The sequence below is a fragment of the Psammomys obesus genome, unplaced genomic scaffold (genome assembly GCF_907164565.1).
Source record: "Psammomys obesus unplaced genomic scaffold, mPsaObe1.curated_primary_1811, whole genome shotgun sequence".
Classification (NCBI taxonomy): Eukaryota; Metazoa; Chordata; class Mammalia; order Rodentia; family Muridae; genus Psammomys; species Psammomys obesus.
The window spans coordinates 3,658,483-3,676,511 of record NW_026591598.1 but is presented as its reverse complement, the minus strand read 5'-3'; positions in this window follow the sequence as shown (position 1 = coordinate 3,676,511).

Sequence of the window (18,029 nt, the reverse complement as noted above, 5' to 3'; positions counted from 1 at the left end):
ATCTATCTATCTATCTATCTATCTATCTATCTATCTATCTATCTATCTATCTACCTATCTACCTATGTGTGTACACACCTGTGTTTGTATGAGACATGGTGTAGGTGTAGAAGTCAGAGTACAACCTGTGGGAGTCATTTCGTTCCTTCTGCCATGTGGATCCCAGGGATGGATCTCAGCCAGTCAGGCTTGGTGACAAGTGCCCTTATCTACTGAGCCATCTTGCCAGCCCACTGTGTGCCTCTCGGTGAGTGTTTGCAAGCGTGAGGGACTTTGTTGAATGCCGAGGCTGACGGTCTGTTGCGTGGGAAACCGTGGCTCATGGAATAGATGTCCGAACTGGAACATGTCTATTACACCACCATGCTGCTGGCCTTGAGCAAGCTGTTGTCTCTCTCTTGGCTTCTACTTTTGCGGGTCCATAGGGACCCTATCTCACTTTCTAGTATCTGTGGTCTTGAGAGAGTTTCTCTGAGCCTTACTTTTAAGCTGGGCTGAGAGGTGTGTGTGTGTGTGTGTGTGTGTGTGTGTGTGTGTGTGTGTGTGTACCTTTCACAGAAGAGGATGTTCCATGTGCCTGTTGTACAACCATGATTCTGGTGGGTGGTCTGTGGCTGTCCCTGCTCTATGGAAGGATCTGGGAGGTGAGGCCAAGGGACCATCCTCGCTTAGGGTTTGCTTGTATAACCCCTTATCTGCTGCTGCAGCTTGAGCATCCCCACAAAGATTTGAACAATGTTTGTTTGTTTGTTTTCCAGCTTTTTGAGACGAGCTTCATGGTCCACAGCTCAGGCTGACGTGGATACACCACAGTCCTGTTTCAGCCTCTCAAGTGTTAGGGTTACACATGAATGTCGCCATACCTGGCCTCATTTTGAAATTTATCCCTTGCTGTGACACTTAAAAAGGCAGAAGCTAAAGTTGACTGGCATTTGGCGTGTGACCTCTAGGAGGCAATGAAGGTTAGGTGAGGCCCTGGAGCTGGTCCCTGAGCCTGTGGGATTGGGGCGTCACAGGAAGAGGGAGAGAGGAAATGCAGGGAGCTTCATCTCTCCAGCCAGCAAGGCTCTGAGCTACCTGGGGACCCTGCGAGTTCCGAACAGCAAGAACGCCACCAGATGTGGCTGCCAGATCTTTTTGTTGTTGTTTTGAGACAGGACCTCTTTATGCAGCCCTGGCTGTTCTGGAACTTGCTATGTAGACCAGGCTGGCCTCAAACTCACAGATGTATTCTTGACTCTTCCTCCTGAGTGATGGGATTAGAGGATATGTACTGCCCGGTTGTTGCTGTCGATCCCAAGGCCTCCGATTAAGCAAACTTCTTTTTTTTTTTTATGTAAATTGCTGTACTTGTGGTGTCAAGTTACAGCAAGAGAAAGCAGATTCAGCTTCCTTCTTACTGTTAGTTTTAAGTTCTCTGTGTCTGGGCTGTTTCTGGGCACAATGAGCTAGGTGCATGGCTGTTTTGTTTACTGTTTCTCTCCCAGGTGGATGTCAGAATGGAAACTCCATGAGGGTAGGAGCCAGCCGTGGTGGGTTTGTTCACAAATGTGCCCCCCCCCCCCATTAAGACTGTCTCTGGCAGAGAGTGGCATGATTGAATGACGTTATCCCCACCCCCACCCACCAAGCAGTCCCTGAAATGGCACTCTTTCTCGATGGTTTGACCATACCACTTGGAATTGGCACCTACTCCCTCACCCCCTTTTCAGTTCTCATAGTTAGAACAATTCTGATACCCCCTTTCCCCACATTACTTTCTGTTCTAGTTTTATTTCTGTTGCTATGATAAAAACACCCTGACCAAAAATCCCAAACCAAACAGACCCCCCGCCCCCCCCCCCAAAAAAAAAACAAAACAAAACAACAACAACAACCCTTAGGGGAGAAAGCATTTATCTTAGTTTACAGTTCCAGGTTACAGTCTACCCCTGTGTGGAAGTCAAGGCAGGGACTTCAAACGCCCACAGTCAAGAGCGGAGAGAAATGAATGCGTGCATACTCCTTTGCTTCCTTGTTTGTGCTCAGCTCCGTTTCCCCACGCTCACCCAGTTTAGGGCCCCTGCCTAGGGAATAGTGCCTCCCACAGAGGGCTAGGTCCTCGAACATAACTTAATCAAGACAGTCTGACCCCTGACCCCTATGCGACCCCAGCCCCCATATGCCTGTAGGCCAACCTAATGAGGACAGTCTGTCCCTGAGACTTTCTTCCTAGGTGATTCTAGATTGTGTCAGATTGACTATTAAAGCTAATGAGAGCAATAACTCAGTCATTTAAGATATACACATACATATATATATGTGTGTGTGTGTATTTATATTTAATTTTGGAATTGTATTTTGTTCCTGGCATTCCTCACAAGTGTTTTTTTTTTTTTTGTGCAGAATCTTGCTAGGGGGCCCAGGCCAGCCCTGAATTCATAGCCTTCCAAGTTTCCAAGTGCTGGGATTCAATTATACTTTATGGTGCCTGGATGGTAGGTCTGTTCTGTCCACTGATCTCTCCCGATGCTTAGCATGGTGTTGGGAGGTGGCAGGTGCTTCAGCCACGTTCACCGATAAACAGGTGTGAATCTCAGGGCCTGAGCTGACCCATGGTGCTTGGTGTAAGCGTGCTTGTAGGTGTGGTTGCCAATGGCCGCAGTTTTGATTGTGTGGGTGGCCGGGTCGGAAGCAGGCTGGGCTTGCTTCAGCACTGTTTCCGTGGGCCAGGCTTCTGATGGAGGCTTCAGGCTATGGGCCTTCTGCATGGCTGTGGTCAGGGTTTGCACAGTCACATGAATCTAAAGGAACCTTTTCCTCCACTGCTTGTCCACATGGTGAGCACAGGCCCGAGTTTCAGGGCTAGCTCCTCTTACCACTGGTAGGTCTGTCCCCCAGGCTTCCAGAAGCTCTACAACCTGCAACCGGTTTGACCTCCCAGGACAGGCACGTCATCAGAAGGATGAAAGCTGGCTGTCAGTGCTGGAGTGTAGCCATGGGGGCAACAGGTGTCTGAGCTTGACAAATGACTGGGGAAGAAGGTCCAGCTGGCCCTGTGCCTGGTCAGTGGAGGAGTCAATGGCCTAGCATTAGGAATTGTATTAGGCCTCTCTAGAGGAACAGAACCAATACAATGGATGTATATGGAATTTATTAGAGCGGCTTACAGGCTGTGTCCCATCGGTGGTTGTATCTTGAGGGAATGGCCAGGGATATGAGAGTTGTTCATTCCACAACCATGGATGTTTCAGCTGTCCCATTCTGGTAATGGAGTCCCAGAAAATTCCCAGAGAGCTGCAGGTCTTCAGTTTATATTGGGATCCAAAAGAAGTAGGTTCAGCGCAGGAATGCCTCTGCAACAGGATAGATGAACTTGCAAGAGAGAACGAGGGCAAGCAGGCAAAAAGGGAAAATTATCTTCTTCCATGTCCTTTTATGTGGGTTGCCCCAGAAGATGTGGTCCAGGTTTGGGGTGCGGCTTCCCACCTCAAAAGGATCCAACCAAGAAAATCACTCGTAGGCAAGCTTAGCTGCTTGGGCTTTAGTTGATTCTAGATGGTCAAATTGGCAACCAAGATTAGCTATCACAAGGGCCTGGGATGCCACTGCCAAGACACCGTGTTTGCAGGGCCAGGATGAAGGCTTCACTGCCCTGTCTCCACAGAGATCTGGAATTGATGCCAGAGCAGTCCTTTGCTAGTTGAGGGTGGTGGGCACGGAGCGGCCGGGGGGAGGGTCGGGGAGTGACGCTCCTGTGAATGACAGTACAGGACATAGATGCTCAGCTGAGTGGAGGTTGGACCACAAGCCAAATGCAGCAAGTTGAGAGGTCAGTGACCACTTCTGACCAAACAGTGTTGAGAATGTGGTGTCCAGGATCTGACCGATCTGGGCTTTGCTAGGATATTGACCTACTGCGTGACCTTGGAGGGGTTTTTGTCACCTCTCTGCCCGTAAGTTTCCTCAGAAGTGGGACCATTTAGTTTTCTTCTATTCTTATGGAAGGATTAAGCTCTCATCACCACTGTAATTTTTATTTGAAAACAAAAACAAAACAAAAAACCCCACAATAGAATTGAATAGGCATAGTGATTCATATCTGGAATCCCCACACACAGGGATGCAGAAACAGGAGGATTGCTCTAAATCCAGCCTGGTCTATGTACTATACTCCAGACCAATCAGGGTTTCATAATGAGATTCTGTCCCCCTGAAAAAGAAAAAAAGCACAACAGAAACAATCAAAACCTCCCAGGGACTAGGAAGGGGAGGCTGTCCTAGAAGGAATCCACCTAGAAAAGACTCGAAGGAGATGAAGAAAGGCACTAGCTGCTAAGCTTGTTGAGTCTGATCCTTAGAAGACACTTGGTGGGCAGAAGGAACAGGCCCCCACCAGTTGGCCTCTGATAACAAGTAAATGTTCAAAAACTGAGTGAAAAGCCAGAGAGCCATGCTTAGAGCAGATGTTGAGTTGGTATCAGGGCCTGGCATACACGAGGAACTCTCTGATTCTGAAGGTGAAGGCCGTGGTCCCTGGAGCCAGTGTGGCTTCACCAAGACTGGGCACATGGTTCGGGCTGTTAGATGAATGACTAGCAGGTGAAGCTCATGAGTCAGCAAGGGCCATAGAGGAGGCTTTGTTTACTCAGCACCAGGTGTGCTAATGGGTCACACACAGTCTTACCCAATCCTCACAAGTGTGTGTCTTTTCTTTCTTTCTTCCTTCTTTCTTCCTTCTTTTATTCCTTCCTTCCTTCCTTCCTTCCTTCCTTCCTTCCTTCCTTCCTTCCTTCCCTCCCTCCCTCCCTCCCTCCCTTCCTTCCTTCCTTCCCTCCCTTCTTTCCCTTCCTTCCCTTCCTTCCCTTCCTTTCTTTCTTTCTGAGATAGGTGTCACATAGCCCAGGCCGGCTTCATCTTGCTACATAGCCAAAGGTGACCTTGAACTCTTGATCCATCTGAATGCTGGGATCATAGGCATGTACCACCATACCTGGGGATCGAACCTGGCTTTTCATGAGTGCTAGGTAACAGCTCCAGCTTTTTTTTTTTTTTTTCTTTTTGAGTCTGGCCTTGATATTCTATCCAGAGCATGTCCCAAATGATATCTTTTTAATTTTTTTTTAAGATTTATTATGTATACAGTGTTCCATCTGCATGTACACTTGCATGCCAGAAGAGGGCACCAGATCTCACTATAGATGGTTGTGAGCCACCATGTGGTTGCTGAGAATTGAACTCAGAACCTCTGGAAGAGCAGCCAGTGCTCTTAACCTCTGGGCCATCTCTCCCCAAATGACATCTTTTATAAATCATTTTCAAGATTTAAAAAAATTTTATTTGTGTGTGTGTGTGCACACACAGTGCCCATAGAGGTCAGAAGAGGTTGTAGGATTTCCTGGTGCTAGAGTTATAGGTAGTCATGAGCCCCCTGATTTGGATGCTGGGAATTGAATCCTGGTCTTTTGCAACAGTAGCAAATGCCCTTACCTTTGAGTCTTCTGCCGCCCCCCTAAAAGAAAAAAGTAAGAAATATTCAGTTACTGAGCTTCGGTGTGCACAGTAAGCCTCGGGACTGATTTTTACACCCACTCAGCCATCTTCCCTCGAGGGGGAAGGAAAATGATGAGGAAAATGCCTGGAGAGGGGTCTGGTCCCTACGGTGTTGGCCAGGGTTGCTTGCCTTCTTTCCAGATGCCTGTCTCCTTCTTTTCCAGAGCCTTCGTGTCCGGTGGTCAGCGTCGGCCCGGCCCTGCTCTGCTCTTTGCTCTGCTGGAGCAGAGTGGCAGCCGGGAGCTGAGCTTTGCTCCTGCTGGGGCTGCGTCTCTGCTAGAGCTGCCGTCACCTGCCAAGCTGAATTGGGCACAGGAAGCGCCTGGCGGGGAGACATGCTGTTGAATTTGGAGGCTCTGCTCTACTCCAAAATGCACTTCTCCTGGCAGCTGCCCTGTAGGGAAGCTGTTGAGGCTCCCTGTCTCTGCCAGGATCACAGCCACTTTTTCCTGAGAGAGAAACAGGGCTGCAGACAGTTTTACTCATTAAAGCCTTCTTTTTCCTCTTAAATCTGTTTTTGTGATTTTTTTTTCTTTTTCTTTCTCTCTCCCCCCTCCCTTTTTTTTTTTTTTTTTTTTTCACGAACGGAAAAGTAAAACGGATGATATTGAAATAAACAAGGCATTTGTGATAAGAAGGTTAAAGCAGATTGCTGGGGGTGGGGAAGGGAGTTGGAAAAGCATACAGGCCTCTCCTTCCCTGTTGAGGAAGGGTACTGAAAGAGAATGCAGGAGTTGGCCTTGCCCCCACCGCCTGCTTCTTCAGGGGTCTCAGGGCTCACTGTGAAAGCAATGGGAAGAAAGAGCGCCTTTATTGGGAGCCAACTGAATGCTAGGCTTGCAGTGTGTGTTTGCTGGTTCAGTTCCCTAAGAACCCTGGATGGGAAGGGCCCATTACACAGACTGGGAAAGTTGAGGTCCTGCTGGAGAATCAGGCCCCGCAGATACACAGAGGATACCCGGGACTGGGATAGGAGCCTCTCTGACCCTCTCCACTGAGCTGTTTCGGCTACATGTTGTGTTTATAGCTTGAAAATAGAAGGATGAAGAGGAAGGAGGGGAAGAGGGAGGATGAGGAGACATCGGCTGTCCCTGAGGAGTGAGCTTCGTGCCTGGTGAGGCTGTAGGAAGCATTGTTGCCTGTGAGTGTGCTGAGTCGTGGCTGCTGCACTCACACAGACAGGGGTATTTGGGGGGAAGGGCATGTCTGTGTGGGGGTGGGGGGCGGGCGCATTGGGTTTGGCTTGACAGGGAAAGCAGGCTTCCTGGAAGGGGAGGGCTGTGGAAAATGGAGTCCAGAGCAGAGCACTGCCACAGAGGGGCAGAGGTAGGAAGGGGTGGGTCTGGCTTGGGTAGGAGGAGCTAAGTCAGAACAGGTGGTGTCGGTTGTGGGCACATATATGTGTGTGGGTGTGGGAGGCTCAGCCTGGAGACTGTAAGACTAAATAAATAAATTAAGTAAACTGGGACCGGGGAGAAGCCCTGTACTGGGAGGCAGATGTGTGGTTTTCATCATAGCCCTGTCATTTTGGCTTCCTGTGTGATTTTGGGCAAATTCCTTTCCCTCTCTGGGCCTCAAATTTTCCATCTTCGAAATGCTAGAATTGGGTCTTGGAGCCCAGAGAACCCTTGCAGAGTTCCATGAAGAGAGTCAGAGGGACGTGACTACCAAGCATTGGCATTGAGATCACGAAGAGGACACCAGCTCTGGAACCTGGCCCTTTAGGACTGCCTACTGAAACTCTTAAGTTATCTTACTGAATAGAGCCACTGAGGCAAAGGGAAGGAACCCAGGAGAGGGTAGACTGGCATCCTGGCAGGACTGAGTGTGTGTCCAATGGCACGGGTGGAGGCGAGACACAGGCATTAGAAGAAACCAACCAGGATGGTTGAGGAAGGCCAGCATGACGTGGAGGAAGACGCCAGTGATCAGGGATTTGATTCCCTCCTCATGGCCACCCAGTGAAGGGTGGCGGTGGCATACTCACTGTAGCGATGGGTTGGCAGGCCAGGGGTAGAGTTGCAGAGACCAGTGGCACCAGCGACAGAAGATCTGGGGGTGGGGAACACAGGGAGATGGTACCTGCTTGCGAGGTGGAGGCTGTGGAATAAATGGGACGTCCGGGTTGACCATGGACAAAGTGTGGAGGGAGGAGGCAGGGGCTGTAGGAGGAGAGGCAGTGTATTAGGGAAGACCAGGGCTCAATTTTGATTTGGTAACGTTGCGTGGAAAACGTGTGTAGCGGCTCCTCCGTGTGCCTCCTCAGCAGGAGCTCTCACTATGGGCAGAGAAGGCTGGGTGCTCCTCTCTGCCTTCTTGCACCTGGCAGGGCAGTCAGTGGGTTCTTCTGTCTCCTGCCCTGGGACAGTTGGAATTTTGAGGAGCTCAGCCTCTAGAGATGACGTCAGAAGCTGCGACAAAGGTCTCGCCTGTGTCTCAGGGCACATGAGTTAGGGAGATTCTTGTGGAGATGGATTTGACTGCAGTGATGTTTTGTGTCCCCTATTAGAGGATGCAGTTTGCTGGTGAGGGGCGCCCTGCCTTGTAGAACTGACTGGGGGCTTCCTTCCTAACTCTGCCCTAGAATGTACTGTGTGGTAGCTCCGACTGACCATGACTGCAGTATTTACCCCCCCCCCCCCCCCCGGCAAATGGCAGCTGCTGCTCCGAATCAGAGCGCTCTCTCTCTCTCTCTCTCTCTCTCTCTCTCTTTCTCTCCCCAAGAGTTGGTTGATAAATTTTTAGAGGCTCGCGGTGAATGTTTACCCCTTACTTACAGAGTATGGTAGGATGGGTGCTGTGTACCTGGCACCCAGCACCCACAAACACAGAACACAGTGCATACAGTTGGTTTAATGAGTGCACCTGCCTTCTCCTTTGACACCTCTTTTGTAAGGAAAACTGACTGCTTTATTTGTTCAGAGTAATAGCCCCCCTCCCCCCAGCTTCCTGCAGCTAGCTAGCCATCTCAGGTCTCTGACTGACTGACTGGAGATCTTCCTCCCTGGTCAGGTGGTGGGGCCAAAGATTTAGGAGTCTTCAGAGTCTAGGTTTGCAGCTCTGCCTCCTCTTCCTAGATGTGTAATGACCCTGGGCAAGGTATTTAATAGCTTGCTCCTCACTTAAGTCGCCTGCCAGCTGGGCATGGCTGGCCAGCCTCCCTCATTAAGTTGTTATGAAGATGGAATGAGGTCATGGGGGTGTAAGTGCCTGGCACTGAGGTATAGTTTCAGTGAAAGCTTGAGCCAGGCTGCCCTTTGTCCCTCTGACTGGGGATCCAGCTCTGGCCTTGGGAGGGGGCGGCTGCAGCCTGGGAGAGAAGGCTTTTGGCAGAACATGTAGGTCATAGCATAGAGGGCCTTGGGACCCTCCAAATGTGTTGACACGCAGTGGAGGGGAACTCCCCGAGCTGAAGAGCCTACTTGTAGGGCCTCACCTGCAGATTGCCTGATAAGCTCCCGGTGCGTTTCTGGGGCGGCCCTGATTTACCACTCCAGCCCCAAGCAGATTAAATCAGCCAGAGTCATTTGAATTTTACCCGGCCTTGTCACACAAATCTTCAAAACTGCTGTCTGGCAAGAAAACTTTCTCTGTACTTTTTTTTTCAGGAAGACTAGACGCTCTAGAAATTGAGGTGAACTAGGAAAAGGGAGGAGGTGCCAGGGGGAAGGGCCGGGAAGAACACTTCTCTGAGTTCCACAGGCTTGTGGGGAAGGGCCAAAAGGGCCAGCTTGTGTGAATTACTGTGCAGACCTCAGTCAGTTCTGTGATTGGGGAAATGGGACAAATGACTATATCACTAAATTATCCACGGCAGTGGTGAGCAGAGAGCAAGAGTGTGGGAAGCTGAAGAGAGGGACTCACAGTTGTCAGAGGTCTGGGGCTAAAGGAAGCTTAACTCCCAGCAACAGGAGTGAGGGAGGTTAGAGCCTGGCATCCGGAGCAGGAGCAGCATCACAGCCTGTGGGGTTCTGGGGATGCGCTCCCCTCTCCCAGTTTAGCCAATCAAGGAAAACCTTCCCCTTTGTTCTCCACCAAATCACAGGCACAGTCAGTTCCGTGGTCACGGGCAATGGTTGGCCTCAGCCTCATTAGAAAGTGTAGATGTTTGTTAAAGGCTGAAGAAACAACCATTTGCTCTCTGCCTGGTTTTGAACGAGAAAACATGAGGCTCTCATTTCTGGCTGACAACTGTTAACAGAGATAGTGTCCCGGGACAGGGGTGGGAGTGGAGTGGGTGGGGGTGGTCCACATGGAGGAAGAAACTAGAAAAATCACAGAGAAATAGTCTCATCCCTGATCAAACTGTGCCTGAGATTTGGCCCTTCTATCCAGAGCATTTCGTAAGCGAGCTAGTAAAATCTGTTTTATTAATTCTGATTTAGTTTTTTTTTTCTTCATTTCTCACGTAAATCAGGCACAGGTTAACAGAGGGGTCTAAGCTTGTGTGGTATAAAGTAGCAATTAGTGGGAGTTAAAGGATGGTAGGAGTTTGTGCTGGGATGGGGGTGGCAGTGGATGCTGGGAGACAAGAAGGAAGGAAGGCTGGGGTGATTAAAGAGGGGCCTCAGGGCAGGGTTAAGAAGGAACCCCGGGGTGATTCTCTCAGCAGCAGGGGGGATTGGTAGCTGGGTACAAAGGGCAGGAAGGGAAGCAAAGTATGAGAGCACAGCTTAGGGAAGAGCAGCTTAAAGTGGGCTTCGTTAGGTTGGATAGGAAAGCAGGGGGAGGAGGGGAGACTTAAAAATGATCATTTATTGAGAGTGTGCAGAGTTCATTAGCAATACATCTATGTGTGCTGCCTTATTTATTCTGTAAAAGAGCCTGGGTCTAGCTGGGCATTGTGGTGCACGCCTGTGATCCCAGCACTCCAGGAGGCAGAGGCAGGCGGACTGCTGTGAGTTCAAGGGCAGCCTGGACTACGAAGCAAGTCTAGGAGAGCCAAGGCTACACACAGAAATCCTGTCTCAAAAAAAAAAAAAAAAAAAAAAAAAAAAGGAAAAAAAAATAGAAAAAGCCTGGGCCTGCACCACCCACCTTTTAGTTTGAGTTTCAAAGAGCTTGTGTGATTTGACTAGATCGTAGGATTAGTAAATGACAGAATCAGGTCTTACACTCAGGCCGCCTGACTTCAGACTCTGCTTTATCCATCATGCTTCTGATAACACAAGTGACACTTTAGTGCAGGTCAGACTAAGGTAGAGATTACAAACGTTGAGAGGAAGAACAAAGGACATTGGGCCAACAAAACCCTAGATATGTGCTCATCAGTCAGAAACCATACCAGGGTTGCCTATCATCTATTTTCTACCAATCTATTACCAGTCAGTCAATCAATCACCCTATCTATCTATCTATCTATCTATCTATCTATCTATCTATCTATCATCATCTGTCTGTCTGTCTGATCTTTCTGTCTGGTAGACTTTTGGTGCTGGGGACTGACCCAGGACCTCGTGCCTGCTAAGTGAATGGTCTGCCACTGAGTAATGCCTCGCTCCTCTCAGTGTTTTGAGTATGCTTTTCCTGAAGCGGCAGACATTGCCAGCAGACATGAAGACTGGATAGAATATGCACGTACTGGGCAGGTGAACAAATGACTTAGAGGTGAAGTGAGATGATTGTCTGGAAAGCCCAAGATGATTTCCAGAGAAAAATAGCTGGAAGAAAAAAAAAAAAGTTTAGGGAAATGTCCTCCTAAGGCTGGGTAATGGTGGTACGTCTTTAAATCCCAGCAGTCAGGAGGCAAAGGCAAGAGGATCTCTGTGAGTTTGAGGTCAGCCTGGTTTATGGGTAGTAAGTTCCAGGACAGCCAGGGCTAGGTAGAGACCCCGTCTCAAAATACCAAAACAACAACAACAACAACCAAAGCCTGATAGGCCGTTTTTCTTTTCCTTTCTTTCTCCTCCTCCTTATCATCAAAACAAAAACACAGGGTCTCACTGTGTAATCATGGCTGGCCTGACCTGAAACCTGCTCTGTGGCCTTCAACTTGAAAAGATCTGCCTGCCTCCACCTCCTGAGTGCTGGGAGCCTTCCACCATGTCCAGCAGGCTTTGAGTTTGTGAAGCAACTCTATCTATGAAGGAACACAAACTACAGGATACCTAGAGATGAGCTTTATCAGAACTGGGGCGTCGCACGAAGAGAACCAGAAAACTTTTGGAGAACAGAACAGAGTTGAGTAGATATGGCAGACTCCTTGCTGCCTTGACAAGCTTTGAGATCGAATCAGTGATTCCAGATCTTTGTATGTGAATGTACGAAATTAAGATAACCAAGAGATCCAGAAAAAAAAAAAAAGCTTTGAATTTGCCAAAATAATCTTAAAGCTAAGAGAAAGAAAGTAAAAAAGGAGAGAAGTCAGAAAATTCCAAAGATTGAAAAAAAATGAATATTTATCAGATATTAGTATGCTTTATAAAGGACACTCATTAAAACTCTCATGTTAAGAATAGCTCCATTCTGTCACCGGGACAGAATGGAAAGTTCAGAAAAGGATCCAAATATTTAAGGGGATTTTTTGGTATGATAAAATGGCATTTCACTTGAATTGGGAATATATGGATGATTTTATAGATTTCATTGAGGAAGAAAAATGGGCCAGTTATTACAACATAAACAGGTTTCCAGCTTTGTGTAGTAAAGTCAGGCTGTGGAGGCCATGGTGATGTGAATGAATGAATATTTTGTTCATCCTAAGGTGGGGCACATCCTTCTAAGCATGCCATGATCCCCAGAAGTCATAAAAAAAAATTGTACTAGTAAAGATGGTTCAGTGAGTAAAGACACCTGGTGCCAAGCCTGATGTACCAAGTTCAATTCCTGGGACCACCATGGCAGAAGGAGAGAATGGATTCCCACAATTGTCTTCTGATGTACATTTATGTACATGCACATAAGTAAAAAATTAATAAACTTGACTGTGAGTATTAAGAATGTAAGTACATTGAGAAAAAAGAAAAACACCATTAAGGGTTATGTATGGTGGCACACACCTAACACTTGGAAGGCAGAGACAGGAGGATCTCCATCAGTTTCAGGCCGGCCTGGACTGTGTAGTAAGATATTGTTAGGACAACAACAAACAGAAGAATTACAAGGGCAGCTGCATAATGAAGCCAGCCTCCCAAAAAAGGCGGGGGTGGGGAGAGGAGGTGGAGGCTAGAGAGAATGGCTCAGTGGCTCAGTACTTAAGAGTACCTGTTTTTCTTTCAGAGAACATGAATTCAGTTCCCATAATCACCTGTGCTCCGGGGATCCAACACCCTCTTCTAGCCTCTGCAGTCACTCAAACATAGGCCATAGATAGACACACACACACACACACACACACACACACACACACACACACACACTTAATAAAGAGGAAAGTACAGAAAGGATAAACAATAGAAAAATTTCAATTTTATCTTTAATGTTCAAAGAGCATTTACAGACTATTAAGAAAAAGACAAATATTTCATGAGTAACATGGGCAAAGGGCATGGACAGGCAATTCAGAAAGAAAATAACCAAAGATAAATGAAAAGATCCATAACTCTGTATGTCCTTCACTCAGGGGCTCGTCCATGCCAACAGGAACCACTCTTCAGTGCCTTGCATTCACTTCTGAAGGCTGATAAGACCCGGGCTGGTGAGATCGTGGCTTATGTCCCAGGCAGTGGTGTAGGGCAAGGGGAACGTGACCTTTTGACATTGCAACATGATGTTGTCATGCTGCAAAGCTCATGCTCAAGAACTGTGCAATCGGTTTCTAAGAAATCACACAAAGCAAAACATAACTCATGTTTAAAGAAGGCTTATGATTTTAGTTTGGGCCTTTTTATAGCTATCCAAGGCTGCCTGTGGCCCAGGCTGCAGATTGGACATTCATGAAGGCGTTCTGAAGGGCAGCCTAGTAAAATTAAAACTACTGTCTCCTCCGCTGCAGTAGTCTCGTTCGCTAGTGTTTAGTCTAAGGAGCTGCAAAGTACTAAAATGAGCAAAGAGATATGTATGAGGATGTTTATCCCAACGTTGTTGACGACAGGAAAATCTTAACAACATCCTACGTGATCATCAGTAGAGACCCAGGAACATAAAGACGATGCACACATACAATGGAGTACTATGGAGTAATTAGAATAATTTTGTAAAGCTCTATTTATTGACATAGAAAGATGTCTATGACATATTGTTGAGCGGGAAAAGCAGGTGTCAGCGAGAACAGTATGTATAATACAACTCCTTAGCTATAAAATTATATACATGGCGCTCCATGTGTATATATGCATAGAGATATGTCTGCAAGCCTGTTCACCAGAATGCAGGGAGTTATATCTGGGTGATGGGATTTTTTACTTTCTTTTTCATACTTTTGAGGCATTGGTTTGATTTGAGCTTTATAATGAAGATGAATCATGGTTTTCAACCAGCACAAATGATAAAGTATTTCCACTTGGGAAGGAAGAAAGTGTTAACTAGGAGGACAGAGCACTTGGTGGCTCAGTTAGTGTGGATAAAGGCATGACGTGCAAAGCCTGAAGGATTGTGTTGGTGGTGGTGGTGTGTGAGTCCAAGAGAGTTGACTGTGGCAGAAAGAGGAGGCACCAGTGCATGTGATGGTGGTCGTGGCTGGTGGGCAGTGGCTGCCTCCCTCGGGGGCTCTCTCCAAGGACAAAGCGTGCCCGAGAGCTGGGGAAGGAAAGCATGGGAGAGCCATGGTGACAAGATGGTAGAAGCAAGGGCAGGCAAGGCCCTTGAGTCACAGAGGACATTTCTTAATGTCTGCTATATGAAATAATGCAGAGGCACGGAGGCGAGGACAGAACACAGGACCTGACAAACAGGAGGCTGTTTGTGACCTGGGAGAGTGGTTTTGATGGAGGGGTGGGCCGTCTGTCCACTGTCACATGCAGGAGGGAGGGTTCCAGTTACAGGATCCCTGACTGGAGGGAAAGGGATGGAGCTCTGATTTAGGATGTCAGTAACAGGCAGCTGCCCCTTTGCAGGCCCCAGCAGACATCAGTAGTCATTCTGCCGAGCCTGGGAGAAGCCTCAAGTCTTTCTCTCAATAACCAGGCCGGGGAGACAATGCCAGCAGATGGGAGCTGGTGGGAAAGTGAACCTCGTGGTTCTGCCTGGGCTGGAGCACGGGCTTGCAGGATGGTGCAAAGGGAGGCATGGAAGAAGCGATGCATGAGCTAGATAGACCAAGGAGAGCTGGTCCATGAGCTCGGTCTCAAGAGATGCCTAGCCAGGATCTCAGGATAAGTGGGGCCTATGGGATGAGCTGAGAAGTCTGAGCCAATGGGAGAGTAGGACACACTTACACACTGGGTTACCTCATGAAAAAGCCTGACCATAGTTACATGTTAGTCAGTGCACAGACATTAGAGTGTCCACAGTGTCCCTCCATCTGGGTATCCAGGGAAGGCAATTAAGGACATCACCGTTTGCAACACTGAGCATAAGGGGTCTGTTTATGGGTCCCTAGTTGTAGGCCTTGAGAGCAGAGCAGGACACAGAGAGGCCCACTCATGTCTTGGTAGGAAGACTTTCAAGGAGAAAGCTCCGTGTTTGTGTCAAAGACAGCATTTTGATTGCATCAGTGGGAAGATGGGGGTCTTTCGGGGAGGAGGTGGAGGTTGTTCTGGACTCTTGGTAGCTCAGAGCTAGAAGAATATATGCACAGGCAGAACTTACCTCCAGGGAAGGAACAGGCTGGAGAGAGGCCCGCTCAGGAAAAGAAAGACACTTGGAGAAGCGTAGGCTGAGGGATTAGACGGTTTTTAATCCGCAGAAACACTTTCCTAAAAATTACCCCAGTGAATATTAGTTTTTTGAGGTGTTCCTCGGAAAAGGATTCTGTGTCTGTGAAATGTCGCATTCACAGGCTGGCACACGTGAATGCTGTAAAGGCTCTGAGCAGTCCTGCAGGGGAGAGGTTTGTTCCGTGTGGATCTTAGAATTCTTCCCGAATTCATTTGCACAAAACTTTGAATTTAAAAGTGTGTCACCAGAAGGATTAATGGGCCAGAGAAGGTGACGTGATCTGGGGCTGTTTGGGGTCAGTGCGGGGACATGATGGAGAGGCAGATTCCAGGTCAGGTTTTGGAAGGACTCTGTACCCTGCTGCAGAAGTTTGCACTGTGGCAGAAGCAGTAAGGGATCCCAGCTCCGGTGGAGGCAAATTTCAGCCGAAGCTAAGGGAGCTCTGGGTGCGTGTTAGCGCAGGCCTCAGGGGTCCTATGAGCAGGAGGGGCCTTTCTGGTTCCTCATAGCCGGTACTCTTCCTTCAGATCCTGCTGCCTCCCATCTTGGCTTTGCTCATTATGTGTTCCACTCATGAGCCCTCACAGGCTGCAAGTGAGCAGTCTGTGAAGGTGTGGACGTGTGTGGATCCTCATCCGGCCCCAAATACACACCCCAAACTCCACATCTCAGGAGCAGCAGCTGGTGACGCCCACAGGCCTAATTGCTTTTCTGCACTCAAGAGACGATGCCCTCACCAGCTCCAATTTTGTTGCTCATTCAGGTAATTACTGACAGGAGCCCCAGACAGGCAAGTGGGCAGCGTGTTTGCAATGTCACCCATAGGTGCCACTCAGATGGCTGTGCTAGCCTTCTCAAGTGGGAGTCTGTGGGTTAGGGGGCTGGCTTTGATCCCAGTGGGTCCATACTGAGCTGCCAGGCTGAAATGGATGCCCTTACCTCAGGGGACTTGACCAGCACCATCCAGAGAATCTGTAAAGATTCAGGTTTGGTGCAGGAGTGAGAGTGGGAAGGATGGAAATAGCAACTCCATTCAAATGGTTTGAGGATGGTTATGTGTGTCCTATTATGGGCTGGAATCCCACAGCCAGCCACGGGAGCCTAGGGACCAGGCACCTTTCAGGACTTGAATGTGCAGAGGGCAGGGAAACTGCCTGTCTTGAGGACAGGGTTTGAGGAAAGACATCTCAAAATAAGAGACGGTGTTACTGTTCTCTGGACATGACTACGAACCTGGAGAAAGACAAGTTCCTGACAGTTAGAATACAACCTTCTGCAGAAGGTGGGTAAGCTCCCTATGGATTTCTAGGTCTCCAAGTGACACCTAGACTATCTCCTTGCCTTCTGGCCCTCAAAGCCTCAAAAGACTCAAGGAGACCCTTTCTGAGGTTTCTTTAAGACACTCAGTAGCCTGGTGCCATCAGCAGGGGCTGGCTGGGAGGTCGGGCCACCAGGGTCCTTGGAGGTGGCCAGGAGAGGTGTCCTGGAATAGGCAGACTTGGGCCTCTCTTCTCCTCAGGCTTCGTGTGGGTGGCTTGTGCCACTTTCAACTTTGCTTCCTGGTTCTTTCCCGGGAGCCAGCTCCATTCCTCAGCCCGGAGTGGCGCTCCTTGGGCCGGAAACAATGTGCGTTCTCCACGACTGGGAGTGGAAGTCAGCAGTTTGGCACCGTCTGGCTGGCAGCCTCTACCAGCTTCCTTTGGCACTTTATTGGCAAAGGCGGTGACATTTCTTTCAGTTGGGTGGGTGGAGCTGTTATGCAAACTCCCGCTCTCCTCATTCGCCAGATGAATATTCATGACTCAGGCAATCTGTACCAGCCAGACTTTCCTGAGGGCGGCAGCTTTTCTTCTCTTCCTCTCTCTTTCTTTCTCCTTCTCTCCTTCCCAGCTCTTTGGAAAGCCGACGTGCGGGCTATATTTAATTTACAAATACAGAGCTATTTAGCTTGCCTTTGAGATGCAGGTTTTGGAGAGGAGGTGCTGGAGAATGGGGACAGAGGACAGAGGTCAGGGCCCGGAGCCTCTGCCTCTGTCCCTCCAGACCCTGGAGTCTACCGCTTGGATCTCAGAGCCCAGGAAGCCAGTGGGGGTCCTCAGAGCTGAGAATCTCAGTGTCCCCGTGCTTGAAGATACAGCAGCTCACATCACTAGGGGTCACACTGGCCTCTGAGGTGGACATGGAAATCACAAGTAGATGACACTTGGGCCAGTCACCATCAGTCTGTCACAGCTTCTCACATCCGGTCCTGCCTGCCCTTCGCTGTGCTCCAGGCTTGAGGTCAAAGCACCGAGGACATGGGCTAATTAGTAGTTAGTCATTGGTGTCCTTAGGGAGAGCCAGTCTGGATTTGGGGTCCTATTCCTGGGGGACACGGTGATTCCTTCTTTCGATGCAGTGGTACATGCCTGTAATGCCGGCATGTGGGAGGTTGGAGGCGGGAGGAGCAGGAGTTCAAGGTCAGCCTCAGCTATGTAGTGAGCTTAGGGTCATCCTGGCTTGAGCCTGTCTTAAAAACAACCCCCCCCCCCACACCACCACCACCACAACAACAAAACAAAAAGAAAACAATAACAAAAAGGTTAGTCTCTTTTGTCTCTTTCCCCAAGAGGCACTAGACAACCCTGGCAGAGGGGTCAGAATCTCCAGAAATTTCCAAGAAATTTGGTCCTAGCATGGATGTGCTCGCATGAGTATGTCTTGTGTGTAAATATTTATGCACAGCTTAAGTGAGTCTGTGT